The sequence below is a fragment of the Equus przewalskii genome, chromosome 14 (assembly GCF_037783145.1).
Source record: "Equus przewalskii isolate Varuska chromosome 14, EquPr2, whole genome shotgun sequence".
Classification (NCBI taxonomy): Eukaryota; Metazoa; Chordata; class Mammalia; order Perissodactyla; family Equidae; genus Equus; species Equus przewalskii.
In genome coordinates, this window is record NC_091844.1 from 38,700,198 (window position 1) to 38,713,747 (window position 13,550).

At 49.2% G+C, this 13,550-nt stretch overlaps 1 protein-coding gene and 1 long non-coding RNA gene across 3 annotated transcripts in view; one reads left to right on the forward strand and one right to left on the reverse strand.

Annotated features, from left to right (window-relative positions):
- The window catches only part of COMMD1 (copper metabolism domain containing 1), a 226,624-nt gene that overhangs the window by 25,407 nt on the left and 187,667 nt on the right, over positions 1 to 13,550 (reverse strand). Inside the window, exon 4 of one of the 2 annotated variants that reach the window (XR_011526050.1) lies at positions 7,473 to 7,524. The exons of the other annotated variant lie outside the window; for it this stretch is intronic. The gene's annotated coding sequence lies outside the window, so the exon portion shown is untranslated. The remainder of the gene's footprint in view (positions 1 to 7,472; positions 7,525 to 13,550) is intronic. 2 annotated transcript variants of the gene reach the window in all.
- LOC139075554 (uncharacterized) lies at positions 1,001 to 4,814 on the forward strand. The gene is made up of 2 exons (XR_011526051.1): positions 1,001 to 1,077; positions 2,225 to 4,814. It is a non-coding gene; the product is annotated as an uncharacterized lncRNA (long non-coding RNA).

The window sequence follows — 13,550 nt, forward strand, 5'->3', positions numbered from 1 at the left end:
CTAACCATCCCATCACCTCCTAAAGCAAAATTACACTGGAAGAATTCGCTGTAACAAGTAGAAGCCCATATTCACCAACTGGCTTCACAATCTGAAATCTACAGCACGGCTCCAACAAGGCAGAGGCAGGAGAATACGTTATGATGGTTCCTACTATCGTTTTACGAAGTTGGGGAGGTTCAGGAGGCCGGGGTGGGGGGGTGGGCGCGAGGTAGGAGAGCAAAGACAAACCATCCCCTACGTTTTAACCGGGAGAGGGAGGCTCCCGGCCAACCCAGGTTTAAAATGTATCTGTTATCTTCAGAGATGAACTTTCACGCTTGTGACGCTCGTCGGGGTGTCTCTTTGCTGCTCCTCCTCAATGGATGAAGACAGTGGGTTCTGGGACTCCCCAGCCCCGAGTGTAAAATGCTTGGCCTGGAAATTAAGGTGACTCGGTTTTATTGCCTCCAGAAGGGTCCGCCTGCGGTCCTGGGGTAGCCGCCAGAAGCCGTGCCGCAGTCCCGCCGGGGTTCCCACCGAGCGCCCCCGCGCCCACCCTTCACGAGAGGCGTTTTGCACAGGCCGACTTGACGCGCTCCGGCAGCATCCACCCTTCCCCCTCCCCAGGTCGCGGGCAAGGAGCCTGGTTAATCATTCAACGCGGGCGGCGTGGAATATTTTTCCAGAGGTCAAAGCGAAAGGTTCTCCCTAAGTTTCGCAGAAAATCAGCCTTTGGGGACCCGAAGGTGGCAGTGGCAGGCGGCTGGGGGTAGGGAGGGGTTGCTGGCGGCTCTTTGGCTCACAAAACACCTGATCTCCCCATGCGGCATCGGAGACCTGCTCAGTGCGAGGGTGGGGTGCGAGGGTGCGAGCGCGAAATCACGCACGGCCCCCTCCCCAAAACGCTGGTGCAACCCAGATGAGGACGCCCGGCTCCAGACGCCCCTTCTCCATGCCTGCATCGACCCGGCGCAGGCTCCCCCGGAAGTTGGGGTCCAACCGGGAGGGGGGACGTCCCCGGGCGGGTGGGTGTGGAATGCTGCAAGAGGCTCGAAAGACACCCTGCCGCGGGTTTCGTTTTCTTCCTCCTTTAGGGTAAGGAAGGTGGCGAGGGGTGGGGTGGGGGACGCCAAATGCTGCAGAAGCCACCTAGAAAGTGTTTCCTCCGCTGGGGCGCCGGCACGAAGCCGGAACCCGAAAGGAAACGGGTTGGGGGGCGGGGAGGGGGGGGGCCAGTGGGTGGGGGGCGGGGAGCAGAGAGGTAGGGGAGAACGAAGCGGGCCTGGGGAGGTGTTGGGGGAGGGGAGCGTCGGGAAGGAGGCGGCGAGGGTGCACACCCGCCCGGCCCTACCTTGTCCGGGAGCAGCTCCTGCTCAGCGGGGCGGGGGCGGGAGATCGCGGCCGCATCCACGTCCCGGCCGCTCGGCGCGGCTCAGCCCGGCGACCGCCGTCGCTCACGCTCCATGCGTTGCGCCCGCAACGGGCGGCCCGGCGGTGTCGGCGGCGGGGATGGCTCGGGCTCGGCTAGTCTCCGGCACTTGTTGCCGCCACGGCTGCTGCGCCTCACTCCCGGCTCCAGCTCCCAGCGCCGCCGCCGCCGCCTCTGGGCCCCCGCCCCCGCCCGACGCGCCAATCAGGCCCGGCGCCGCCCCTCACGTCACCGCCCAGCCCTGCCCGCCGCCCGGCGCCCCAAGTTGGGCGACGGCCCAGCCACCGCCTGTCTGCCCAGGCTCGAGCTCCTCCTGGCTACTGGGTGCCCTCGGGGTCCCCAGGCCCACATCTGGAAAGCAGAGGGTTAAAATGGGTGAAGGGGACCCCAGGAAGTAGATACCTCGGAAAAACAGGGCAGCTCGAAGTTCAAAAGAACTATATTGCAACTCCGGTCTAACCTAAATCCCTCCAGCTGCAGGTCACCCCTCTTGAAGTAGGTCTGATGTTGGGGGACTAAGCACATGGCCTGGCCGGAGCCAGTTTGTGCCTGGGCCTGGACTGGACCCCGGCCGCCCCTCAATTGCTTGGGCAGATGCCGGGGGAAGGGGGAACCAGGGCCAAACTGGGACTTGACCATTGGTCTCTGCCCACCCATAACCTGCCACCACCTCTTAGGTGCCCAAATAATGCCCTAGCGCCCAAGGCCTAGGGGTGGTGCCCTACTTGGCACTGCCACTCGATCTTCGGATTCATGAAGCCGATAGGAAGTGGTGAGGGGGGAGTCAGTTCTCTTCCTCGCGGTGTCTTGCAGAGGGTTTCCTCGAGGTTCCACGCTTGTCTCGGGAAACTGAAAACGCAAAGTGCCCAGACGCGAACCTCGAACCTGCGCCGCGGCCCAAGGAACAAGATAGACACCTAGGTGCAGCCTAAATGGCAGAACTCTGATACACGCACCTCCGACTCCCGGAGGTGCCAAACACACCCATCCGCCGGAACTCCGGAGACAACAAACACACCCTCCTGGCCCAGCCTACCCGTCAGGCTGGCCAGAGCATTGCACTCTAAGGTGAGTCTGAGCCGCTGTTGACACAACTTTGGAGGTTCCAGGTAAACCTGGGGCGACTGGATGGAGAGGTTGCCCTGATGTGAACGGCCCAGAGCAGCCAGCTCGTCCCCCGTGCGCTCCGCAGGGAGGCAAGCCTGGCCCGAGGCGCACCTGAAAGCGCTCAGCTCCCTTGGTCCTTATCTCTGGGAAGAAAGCAAACCGCTTCAGATAATCAGACAGAGAAATTAAGGACACTCCACCCTCAACTATTTGCATTTTTCAGAAGGCGTTCTGAGCCGGAATTAGCCGAAAGGGAAGGAATTGCTAATGTAAAGAATTTCAGGCACCTATGATCTGAGCCCACTATGACCCTTGCTCTTATCCAAACTCAGAACACAGAAGAGCACGTTGCTGCTGGATGCACTGAGCCACGTGGGTGCGGTCCTCTAGAAAGAGGAATTCTGCGTCAGTTCTGGGAAAGTTTTGATTTGCAGCCTTCAGACCATTTTGCTTTTATGTTAATCATATGATTCTCCTAAGACTGCCATATAAGGTCCAAGAAACAAGTCGGATTGTTGTATGTTCATAGAGAAACATCTGGAAGCATGTACAGGTAACTCTTAACCACAGTTACCCCAGGTGTGGAATATGGGTGACCTACCAAAAGAGAGGAGATGAATTTTATACACTTACTGACTTTGAATTTTCTATTTTTCCAGTTATATTAATTTTCATAATTTAGAAAGCTAACAAAATATTTTTTTAATATAGAAATTAGAAATCCTTTAACAACTCTACAAAAAGTATAAAAAAACAATTGAAGCCTATGTCTTTAATTCTGTGTCAAAATAATTAATCCTGAGTCCATGTTCTTTAGTTTAAATAAAGATATCTCTAGGCTGTTCTGATCTTTAAATGCTGTGATGGGACAAGACTGACATCTGAAGATTTTTCTGTGCCATCAGATTGGTATATTGTTTCTACACATATGTGTCTTCCCTTTAAATGCACTCTCAGAAGCCACAGACAAACTTTCAGGGACTGCCAGCCAAAGAGTTTTTAGTAAGGGAACTGCTACAACGTCAGCAGGCAACCAACGAGGAAATTAAGCTTGTGTCCTTTGCAGCTGCCAAAAGCCGTTCAGGCCCTGAAACTTAAAAATAAAAGCATTCGCTCCATCGTGCCATTAATTAATGAGATCCAGAGTCTACCTCCAACAGTTACACTGTGTCTTGGGGGGAATTACTCAATGCAAAATTCCACACCTGCTTGGCTGTAGTCTCTGCTCTTGGGTTGGGGCCTGGGTCCATAATCAGTAGGTAAAGATGTATTATTCATATATTTAAGAAATATGTGTTGACCACCTACTAGGTGCACGGCACAGGGCTAGGCACTGGAGTGGTGACCACAGCAGACACACTTCCCTCTTGGAGCTCACAGTCTCACAGTCCAAAATTAACTGAACAATTAAATGCACTATCAGTTGATATAATTACAATTGTGATATGGACCAAAGGGAGTGCAAGGTGGCAGGACCAATTGTCTGGGGAGTCCAAGAGGAGGTAACATTTGAATTGAGCCCTGAAGGGTAAGCAGGATTTACTCAGGCAAAGAGGAAAGTGGAACAGAGTTCCTGGTTTATTCAGGCTACAAAGGGGGATGTGATTGAGAGGTAGGCAGGGGCTAGATCATGCTGGCCTGGTATACTATTTTCAGTAAGATCACTCTGACTGCAATGTGAGGAAGGAATATTGGAGAGGGAGGAGTGGGGTGGAGAGACAGCAGGCTATTGCTATAATGTAAGTGAAAGAGGCTGTTTAAGCAGTAGAGCAAATGGAGAGTAGTAGGTACCAAAAAGACTTGGTGATTTCTTAGCTAGGGAGGAATCAAGGAAAACTCTCAGGTCTCTGCTTCTTCAACCAGATGGATGGTGGTACCATTTTCTGAGTTGGGGGACCCCCATGAAGCCAGGTACCTGAGGGTTACTGTAAATATTCAATAAGATTACCTTTCGACCTTGTTATGAAAAGAACTTAATCTTATCAATTTGCTGTTTTCCTGAGGGGTAGCTCAAGGGTCACAAGGATTTATGAGCTTGTTTTACAGAAGAAAGAATGCCTTCAAGGATTACCAGATAACCAGCCCCTAGCTGCTGTTGAGGACCAGAAGTCAGATTGCCCCTGGGGGGTTACTGGGAGTGAAAGAAACATGGATTACTCTTTTGTTTCTCCAGAACTCCTCCTATCACACCCCGTAGCTCTATAAAACGCCCTGCCTTTTCTCTCCTTAAGGCAGAGAGAACCCATGCTCCTGCCTTCTCATCTTGGCCAATTTGAATAAACCTTTCTCCCTCTCCAAGCTCTCATGTCTCGGTGTTTGGCTTACTGCACTTCAGACACAGAACTTGCAATTAAGAGGTTCAGTATCACCCAGGGAGGTGGATTGAGAAAACTTTCCCAAGGTTTACATCTGGTCAAGGTGGGTTTAAGGTGCTTGTGAGATGTCCAAGTGGAGATGTTGAGGAGGTGGTTGTAGGGTCTGGTGCTCTGAGGAGAGGCTGGAGCTGAAGCAGCTGGTGTAGAGGTGGTAATAAAGTCACGAGAGTGAGGTGGTCTCCTAGGAGACTATAGTGTTCCACCAGAAGAGGGCCTAGGACCAAGCCTTGAGGAACCCTTATCTAAAGCCTGGACAGAGGCAAACTATCAGGCAGAGGAAGTGGAAGAGCAGCCAGAGAAGCAGGAAGAAAACTAGGAGCTTGAGGAGGTGGGGTCATAGAGCCCAGGAGAAGAATGTGTTATAAGGAGGCAATAGTCAACAACACTCAAAATGGCTGAGAGGCCCAAGGGAAATAAGGACTGAATAATGCCTACTAGACTGAGTGACCTTGGTGTCATTGGCATTTTTACAGAACAGTGACTGGTGGAGTGAAGGGGTGAGAGACTGGAGTGGAGGGAGGAGTGAGTGAGAGGTGAAGAAATGAAGAAAGGCATTGAATGCAAGCAACTCTTGAAAGGTTTGACTGTGAAGGGTCAGAGAGAAATAGCTGGAGAGGAATGTTATGGCAACAGTGGGTTCACTTTATATATTTTTATTTTTTTAGAATAGAATAACTTGAGTGTGTTCAAATGCAGATGGGGAGGATCCTATAGAGAAGAGGAAGATGAAGCTATAGCAGAGAAAGGACAATGGACAATAAAGGTTCCTGTGACCATGGGAGAGGATAGAACCAGAGTATGGGCAGAAAGGCTGAGTCAGGGGGCTGGCCCGGTGGTGCAGTGGATAAGTTCATACGTTCCACTTCTTGGCGGTGCAGGCTTCGCTGGTTGGGATCTCGGGTGCAGACACGGCACCGCTTGGCAAAAGCCATGCTGTGGTAGGCATCCCATGTATAAAGTAGAGGAAGATGGGCATGGATGTTAGCTCAGGGCCAGTCTTCCTCAGCAAAAAGAGGAGGATTGGCAGTAGTTAGCTCAGGGCTAATCTTCCTCAAAAAAAAAAAAAGAGAAAAGAAAGGCTGACTCCGGCTGGCCTCCTCTATTCTAACAGGAGGATGCAGGTTGGAGGAGGATTGAGCCAGGCAGGTTTGATGTAGGACAGTGAATCCTTCCACCTGATGACCTCCTCTACTCTGTGACATACAGGAGGCTGGGGGTGGGGCAAGGAGAGATTTGAAGAGAATAGAGAAGGTTTGACACAGTCCTTGCAGAAGGTGGGAGGGTTGAGATGATCAGAGAAATAGCCAGATGGCAAGGCAGCATGGCAACCCACTTGAGGTTGGTGGCTTGAACTTGCAAGGTACCCTTTGGCCCTCTTATGTGATTTGCTCCAGAAGAGCTCAGCTATCTGCTCTGGTGAAGGCTCAGGTGAGGGAATTGCTAGGGCAGAGGAGCAAATTCCTTTTGCCAAGGAATTGAGAACCTTGGCAAAAGTGGGATTGACATGGTGCATGATCAGAGAGAAAGGACAGAGTCGATGGGCTGGTGGGATCAAAGGAGCCAAGGCTCAGTGATGCTGGAAGGAGAGGGGGTTGGATCAGAGATCTGGATGCATAAGTTAGTGGTTCAGGAGGTGGAGAAATTTAGGGCCATGGCAAAGCTAGGATGTGATGGCGGAGAGTAGAGGAGAAAGTCATTGGAGGGTATGAGGTCAGGGATTGAGAGGCAGGGTATTGGATGGGTCATCTGTGTGGATAGTGAAGCCATCCAGGAGGATGTGAGCAGGAATTGGGGTCGGGGACATGGTGTGCAGGCCACGGAGCCAGGAGTGGAAGTTTTAAGCGAGTGAGGAAGTGGGAATGACCAGGAAGTCAGAAGATGGGAACCATCAGGAAGGGGAGAGGGAATTTGGCTGGACAGCAGTTTCCTCAAAGGAACAAGAGTGCTTGAGGGGCCAGCCCAGTGGTGCAGTGGTTAAGTTCGCACATTCCGCTTCTCACCGGCCCGGGGTTCACTGGTTTGGATCCCGGGTGTGGACATGGCACCGCTTGGCACGCCATTCTGTGATAGGCGTCTCAGAAAGTAGAGGAAGATGGGCACGGATGTTGGCTCAGGGCCAGTCTTCCTCAGCAAAAAGAGGAGGACTGGCAGTAGTTAGCTCAGGGCTAATCTTCCTCAAAAAAAAAAAAAAGAGTGTTTGATAGGGGCGGAGGAGAAATGATCAGGGAGAGAGGACTCACCCTGCCTCTGAGCTCTGGGGGACACAGAGGTGGGAGGGTGAGCAGCCTTAAGCTCCAGTGCTGCAGGGAAAGCAAAGAAGATAGGGATTTCATCTGAGGAGAGCTTAAGGATGGACGGATGGACAGATAGAGGCATGGATTAATGAACTGACCTTTGATTCAGTTTGCTTATTCAAGTCTGCAGTCCCAGGGGATGATATTAAGAGATTTGGAGGGTGGGAGTGAGTAGAGGGTACAAGTCAGGTCCAGACAGAGCAGAGCATTGTGGGGTGATAGCAGGATAGAGGATCCATGAGGGAATGACCATGGAAACAGGCTTATCTCACTTCTGCTACTCACCTTCTCTCCTCCTCAGGCAAGTTGTTGACCTCTTCTGTCTCAGTTTCATTGTCTGTAAAACACACACACGCACACCCTCTCAGGACAATTATAAGGAAAACACTTTCTAAACTGTTAAGTGCTGTAGATATGTGAGTGATTTCCCTTGTACAGGATCCCCTCACATACGCCCACATCTCTCCCAAGAGTCCTCCCAAAAAGAATGTGAGTCCCTGCTCCAGAGGAAACTGTAATCTTGCCCCGGAGACAGGACAAATACACCCAAAACAATTAGAGAGGAATGCACAGCTGTGTCTGATTAAGTGCTAAATTGTAAAGTGCAGACAATAAGAGCTCTGAGATCAGAAAAGGGAACAATTAGCCAGAGTTGGAAAGTCTGGTTGGCTTCCTGGAGAAGGTGGGGTGGAAAGCACCCAGGCTGCTCACTTATCCTGAGGAGAATATTTGCAAATATGCCCATTCCTTTGTGGCTAGAAAGACTGTCAATGTAACAGTCTGGGTCTACAAAAAGGTTCCTTTTTTTTTTGAGGAAGATTAGCCCTGAGCTAACTGCTGCCAACCCTCCTCTTTTTGCTGAGGAAGACTGGCCCTGAGCTAACATCTGTGCCCATCTTTCTCTACTTTATACATGGGACGTCTACCACAGCATAGCTTTTACCAAGCAGTGCCACGTCTGCACTCAGGATCCGAACCGGCGAATCCCGGGCTGCTGAGAAGCAGAATGTGCGCACTTAACCACTGTGCCACTGGGCCAGCCCCTAGAAAAAGTTTCTAAGTCACAGATTTCTCTCTTGGCACCCCTGCTTCCCAACCTATCATCAGTCCTATAGCCCTGCCCCCTCTCAATCATAGTCCTGTGCTCCCCCCTGGTGGTTGGGCAGGCTGGGCTACACAATGAATCCTGTGTGCTTTGCCCTGGGCCTCTCATTTTTGGGTCCCCCATGTTACCCATTTTCCTGCTGAAGAAACAGAGGCTGATCTTCAGCAAGTTTCCTTTGCCCTCTTTGGTGCCAGCACACACCTGGTATTTTTGCCCAGCCAGACTGCAGGCTTTTGAGCAAGCAGTCTGGATGCCTCTCCTTTTGCTGTTTGCCTCACTGCACCTGGCCAGCCTAGGGCACCTGCATGTCCACAAAGCCAAAGCCCTGAGCCAGTTCCCACACCTGCCTCCTTTGCTCTTTACTGCCTCTGCCTCATTGTCCAGGAGCACCCACCAAACCACCATTCAGATAGCCCCATAGAGCTGCCACCTTAGAGCCCAAGATCTGCAAGCCCAGAGCTGGCTTCTCCCTCCTTGGTTGTTTTGGAGCCAACTCCTGCAGCCCTTTGGACATGGTTCAGAATGAAGCCCTCCTTCCTCAGTGGCTAGCCCTGCATCCTGGTTGATGCCTCAGCTCTATACCTCTCTCTTTCCTTCATCACAGGCCTGGAAAAGGTCCCAGCATGCCGCAGGGCCAAGTGCACACGGGTAGCATCAGCAGCAGAAATCCCCAAATCTTATATATGCTATGGACTTAGTTGCTCCAAAAGGACAGCAGTATTTTGCTAGTCTGTTAATCAGTCCCAGGTGGGGCCATGAAAACAACAGCCACTTCTGTCAATGGCTAAAATATTAATTACTGATGGAAAGTGTAGAATCTTGGCACTGGAATTCTTAGAATTCTGGTCCACATCCCTTGGAACTTACAAATGAGAAAAAGAAGGCTCCAAAAGTAGATTTCTGGAGGCCAAACATCTGATACTAGAGATAATATTTTGAATGTTGGACAATTAAATCACAGGTTAAAAATCACCTGGCTCCTAAAGCAAACCCTGTCTCCCAAAATTACTTTGACTTTGCAACAACAGAAAAACATAAAATCTCGTTATCAGATGCAGATACTAGAAATCAACGTCATGATTCCCAGGGCATTTGCTCCATTTCCCACAGAGTCCTGATACTGGAAGAACTCAGAGTTCCCAGGTGAGTTAAAGTCTAGCTTGTATATGACATTGTGATGGTGTCAGCAATTTGAAGGGTCACGAACAGTCATCTCTATTAGGGTCATCATATTGTTTGGGGAATGGGATGCTCATTAAAGAGAAATGCAAAATCATACTCCTAATTATTATCAAACTGCAAAATTACACTCAAGAGGAGAGGTCCAAAAATTGCAGCATCAAGCTTGAGACAGTACCATTAATATGATTATCAGGGCATAAGCCTATTGGAGAACTTAATACCCTTTGCTGGCATCATCCTTTGTAAAGTTTCCCTGGGTCTAGAAACCATCTCAGTTTTATACACAACTGTTACAAAGCAGTGATTTCCATGGGGCATAACAAAGATCTGCCGGCCTTTACCAAAGGTCAGAGCTGCCTGGCTAAGGAGAACAGAGAACATTTCTGAAAAATGAAGACTCATCTGCCAACTCTAGTTGGCTCTTATTGAGAAAGGAAGTACATCTCGCTCTGAGTTGTCTGCAGCCCTGTAGCAATGCAGTCATAGGTAGAACGGTGAGGTCTGTCCCCTGGAGATATGCATGCACCACCTTAGATGGACACAGGGGCTTAAATCTTGACTGCTGCTGGTCAAAAATCCTGGTATGGAGGTCTACAAACCCAGGTTCAAATGTCACTCTGGGAACAAGCCCTGTGTGTCCTCATGGGTATAGTTAACACCTACCTCAAAGAATTCCCAGGAAGGGGAAATGAGTCTACAATGCCTGTAGACACTTGGTGCTTAATAATTGTTTGTTTCATCTGTGGCCTTGGCAGTGGGACCAAGACCTCACCAGGATGAAGTACAGGTGGTATCTTTGCATATAATCCTGAGGATTATCAGCATTTGTCCCGGGAGCCCACAGGAGGAATTGCTATTCTATCCTCAGTCCAAAGAGTTCAGACATCATCATCGTCACCATGTAGAATGGAAAGATCAACTGGCTGAGCCTGGGAGGAGCCACCTGCTTGGTCTTTAGGACCCAGTGACTTATGAAACTCATTTGGCAAGTTGTCTCACAGCAAAACCATCACCGAGGGGGCAGGGTCCCCTCTTTAAACATGACAATCCAAGAAATCAGAGAGCAATGGACCCCAGGGAAGCAGAATACACATAACAATGTGCATGAGGCTCAAAACATGTTGGGTGAGGGGCCGGCCCGGTGGTGTAGTGGTTAAGTGCACACGTTCTGTTTCTCGGTGGCCCAGGGTTCGCAGGTTCGGATCCCAGGTGGGCACATGGCAACTCTTGGCACGCCATGCTGTGGTAGGCATCCCACATATAAAGTAGAGGAAGATTGGCACGGATGTTAGTTCAGGGCCAGTCTTCCTCAGCAAAAAGAGGAGGACTGGCAGTAGTTAGCTCAGGGCAAATCTTCCTCAAAAAAAAAAAAAAATGGTGAGTGAAAGCAGTTGTACACAAAAGAAGATACATAAAGTTTAAGAACAGGTAAAAACTAATTGATGGTGATAGAAATCAGAACACTAGTTGCCTCAGGCTAAGGAGATAATTAACTGGAAAGAGGCATGAGGGAACTTTCTGAGATGAGAGAAATGTTCCTTCTGTTGACTGGAATGATGGTTATATGGGAGCATACCATTGTCAAAACTATCACACTGTACATTTTGGATCTGTGCATTTTATTGTTTACAAATTAGACCTCAACTAGCAAAAAAAAAAAAAAAAACGGAAGTAGCAGTCTTTATGCAGAGGGAGTATGGGCAAACAGGAGAAAAAGGGGGGCTCCCAACCCATCAGTCCCACTACCATGCCAGGCAATTTCTCCAGTGCCAAACTCTGGGGCAGCTATGAACTGATATTTCAAAATAAACTACAGATAAGAGAAGATGCATTTTCTTAAAATGAATATCCTATTCTGGGCCAAATATTAGGTTCAAGCCATTGTTCCTCTACAATTTAAAATCCTTTTCATTACGTTTCCTTCTTTTCTCATCTAAAGCCATCCCAGGACATGGTTTTCCAGAGTCATCCTCCCTCCACCCCTAACTGCGCATACACATTTTTGCATAATATTAACTCTATAAACTTTGGGCCCATAATGCCACAGAAAAAGGAAGCAGAGTTTAATTGATCAACCAAAGTAAAACTGATGATCATCAGAAGTTAGAAAAAAGAGAGTTTGGGTCACCAGGAAACTTTCAAGAAGAAAGAATCCCAACAATCAAACATTTCAAAAAGCACAGGCCCACAAAGGGTGGTAAAATGGAATGAGCAGTTGGAACTGGAACAAAAATCACAGATTGTAGGCCCAACTCCATCATTAAGTATTGTGTGACAAATTCCTTCCGTGCTGCCAAAGGAGATTTATTGCAGATGACAAAAAGATCGCAGGCCGGGTGGGCTCTGCTTCAATTTGATTTCTCTGCTATACCCTCGGCTCCATGTTCTTCTACCTCTGTGCCTTTCTGTAGCTATTTCTGGAATCTCATTCAGAGCCAACATCCAACAGAACACGGATTCTTTTTTCCTTTGTCTTTTTTTATGATCCAGGAAACCTTTCCTACAGTTTCCTACCAGATTTCCCTTCCCAACTCACTGGCTGGGATGGAGTCACACGACCCTTCCTACGCTAATCACTGGCTAAGTCAATTGGACCACCCTGTCTAGACAATTATGGTTTACTCCTAAGTAGTCACATGAAGATGGTATGGATCCCCAAACACAGTCAGTGCTCTATCAACCAGGATAAAGGAGGGATTGCAGGTAGAGTCTCCCGGCCTTGAGACAGAGGTTTGCATGTAAGAAGTTTATGCGGGGCTACACTTAGCATCAACACTGGGGGGAAAGTGAAGTAAGCAGGAATGGACAAAGAGAGAAGCTGAACTGCAGTGCAATCACAATAAAGGCCTTAGCTGATCTTTCAGGGAGCTCCTGTGCTGGAATGGCTCAGAGTTGTCCCAAATTGCTGTGAGAGAGCTGGGCCTTTTCACTACTGCATCAACCAGACATTAGACGTGGGCTGCCCTTGGGAAGGAAACATGACCAGGGGCAAGGTGTCTCTTTTCAGCAGAGAAGCCTCAGAGAGGGACTCAGCTGACAGTTGCTGCTGTCAATGCTCCTGGTAAATGGGGAAATGAGTGCTTCAGTCTTGGAAGGGGGATCTGGGCTGGGTGGCACAACATGTCATCCACTATAGGGAGGATGGATGTTGCATGCACAATCTCTCAGGTCTCCTAGAAACCAACTAGGAGTCCACACTCATGTCCAGAGAAAACATTATATGTCAGTCTTTACTAGGACCATCTCTGGAGCCCAATTATCTCACTACCCTTCCACTTCCTGAGGAAGAGGTGAGAAGAAAGCCTCTAAATGTCACCTATCATCCTGGTTTTTAAGAGTGGGACAGCTGGGAGATGGCTGTGTAGACTGATTTTGGGTGGGACCCAAGCCCTTAGACGTAAGGGGCACAATGCCCACAAGAATGAAAATCCACAGGATTAGTCTTGAACAAGCTGGGAAGCCTGCTAAGCCCTGGCATCTGCTGAACTTCCCAAATTATACACATTAAGCTGTTCAGTTCTACATTTCCATAGTGTGGTTCCTGCCAAGCATCCTAGCACAGTCCACACAATAGGAAAATCAAAACGAGCAGTTAGAGCAATTATGGATACGACAGGTCAAACAAATAAGCCTTTATCTAGGACTTAAGCAGACATAGTCAACAAGGGTCTAATCCAAAATCGAGATTTGGACAAAGAAAGGCTTTACAAAACAAAAAGGGGGGCGGGGGAAGTAGAGATATTTGCATGAATTTTTTCTCTGTCTCACTGAAAACACTGAAATAACACTTTATCCAGCCTCTCCATGCTCCTGTGTCCCCGCAGCCCCATGAACATTCTCTAGCTCTGTTAGTAATCTGGCTTTGGGGCCAACTCATAGGAAGTGTTATGCTAGGGTATGAAAATAGTCCTCACTGAAAGGAGCTAGGGAATTTACTTTATTCATTGTTATATATCTAGTTAAATACCCAAGAATTAAAGCCATAACATGAGTGTTTATGTGTATATTCAGGAAGTACAGAGACTATGTGTTACAGAAACCCCAAGCATTTCAGCTAAGTGAGAAATTCTAGGTTG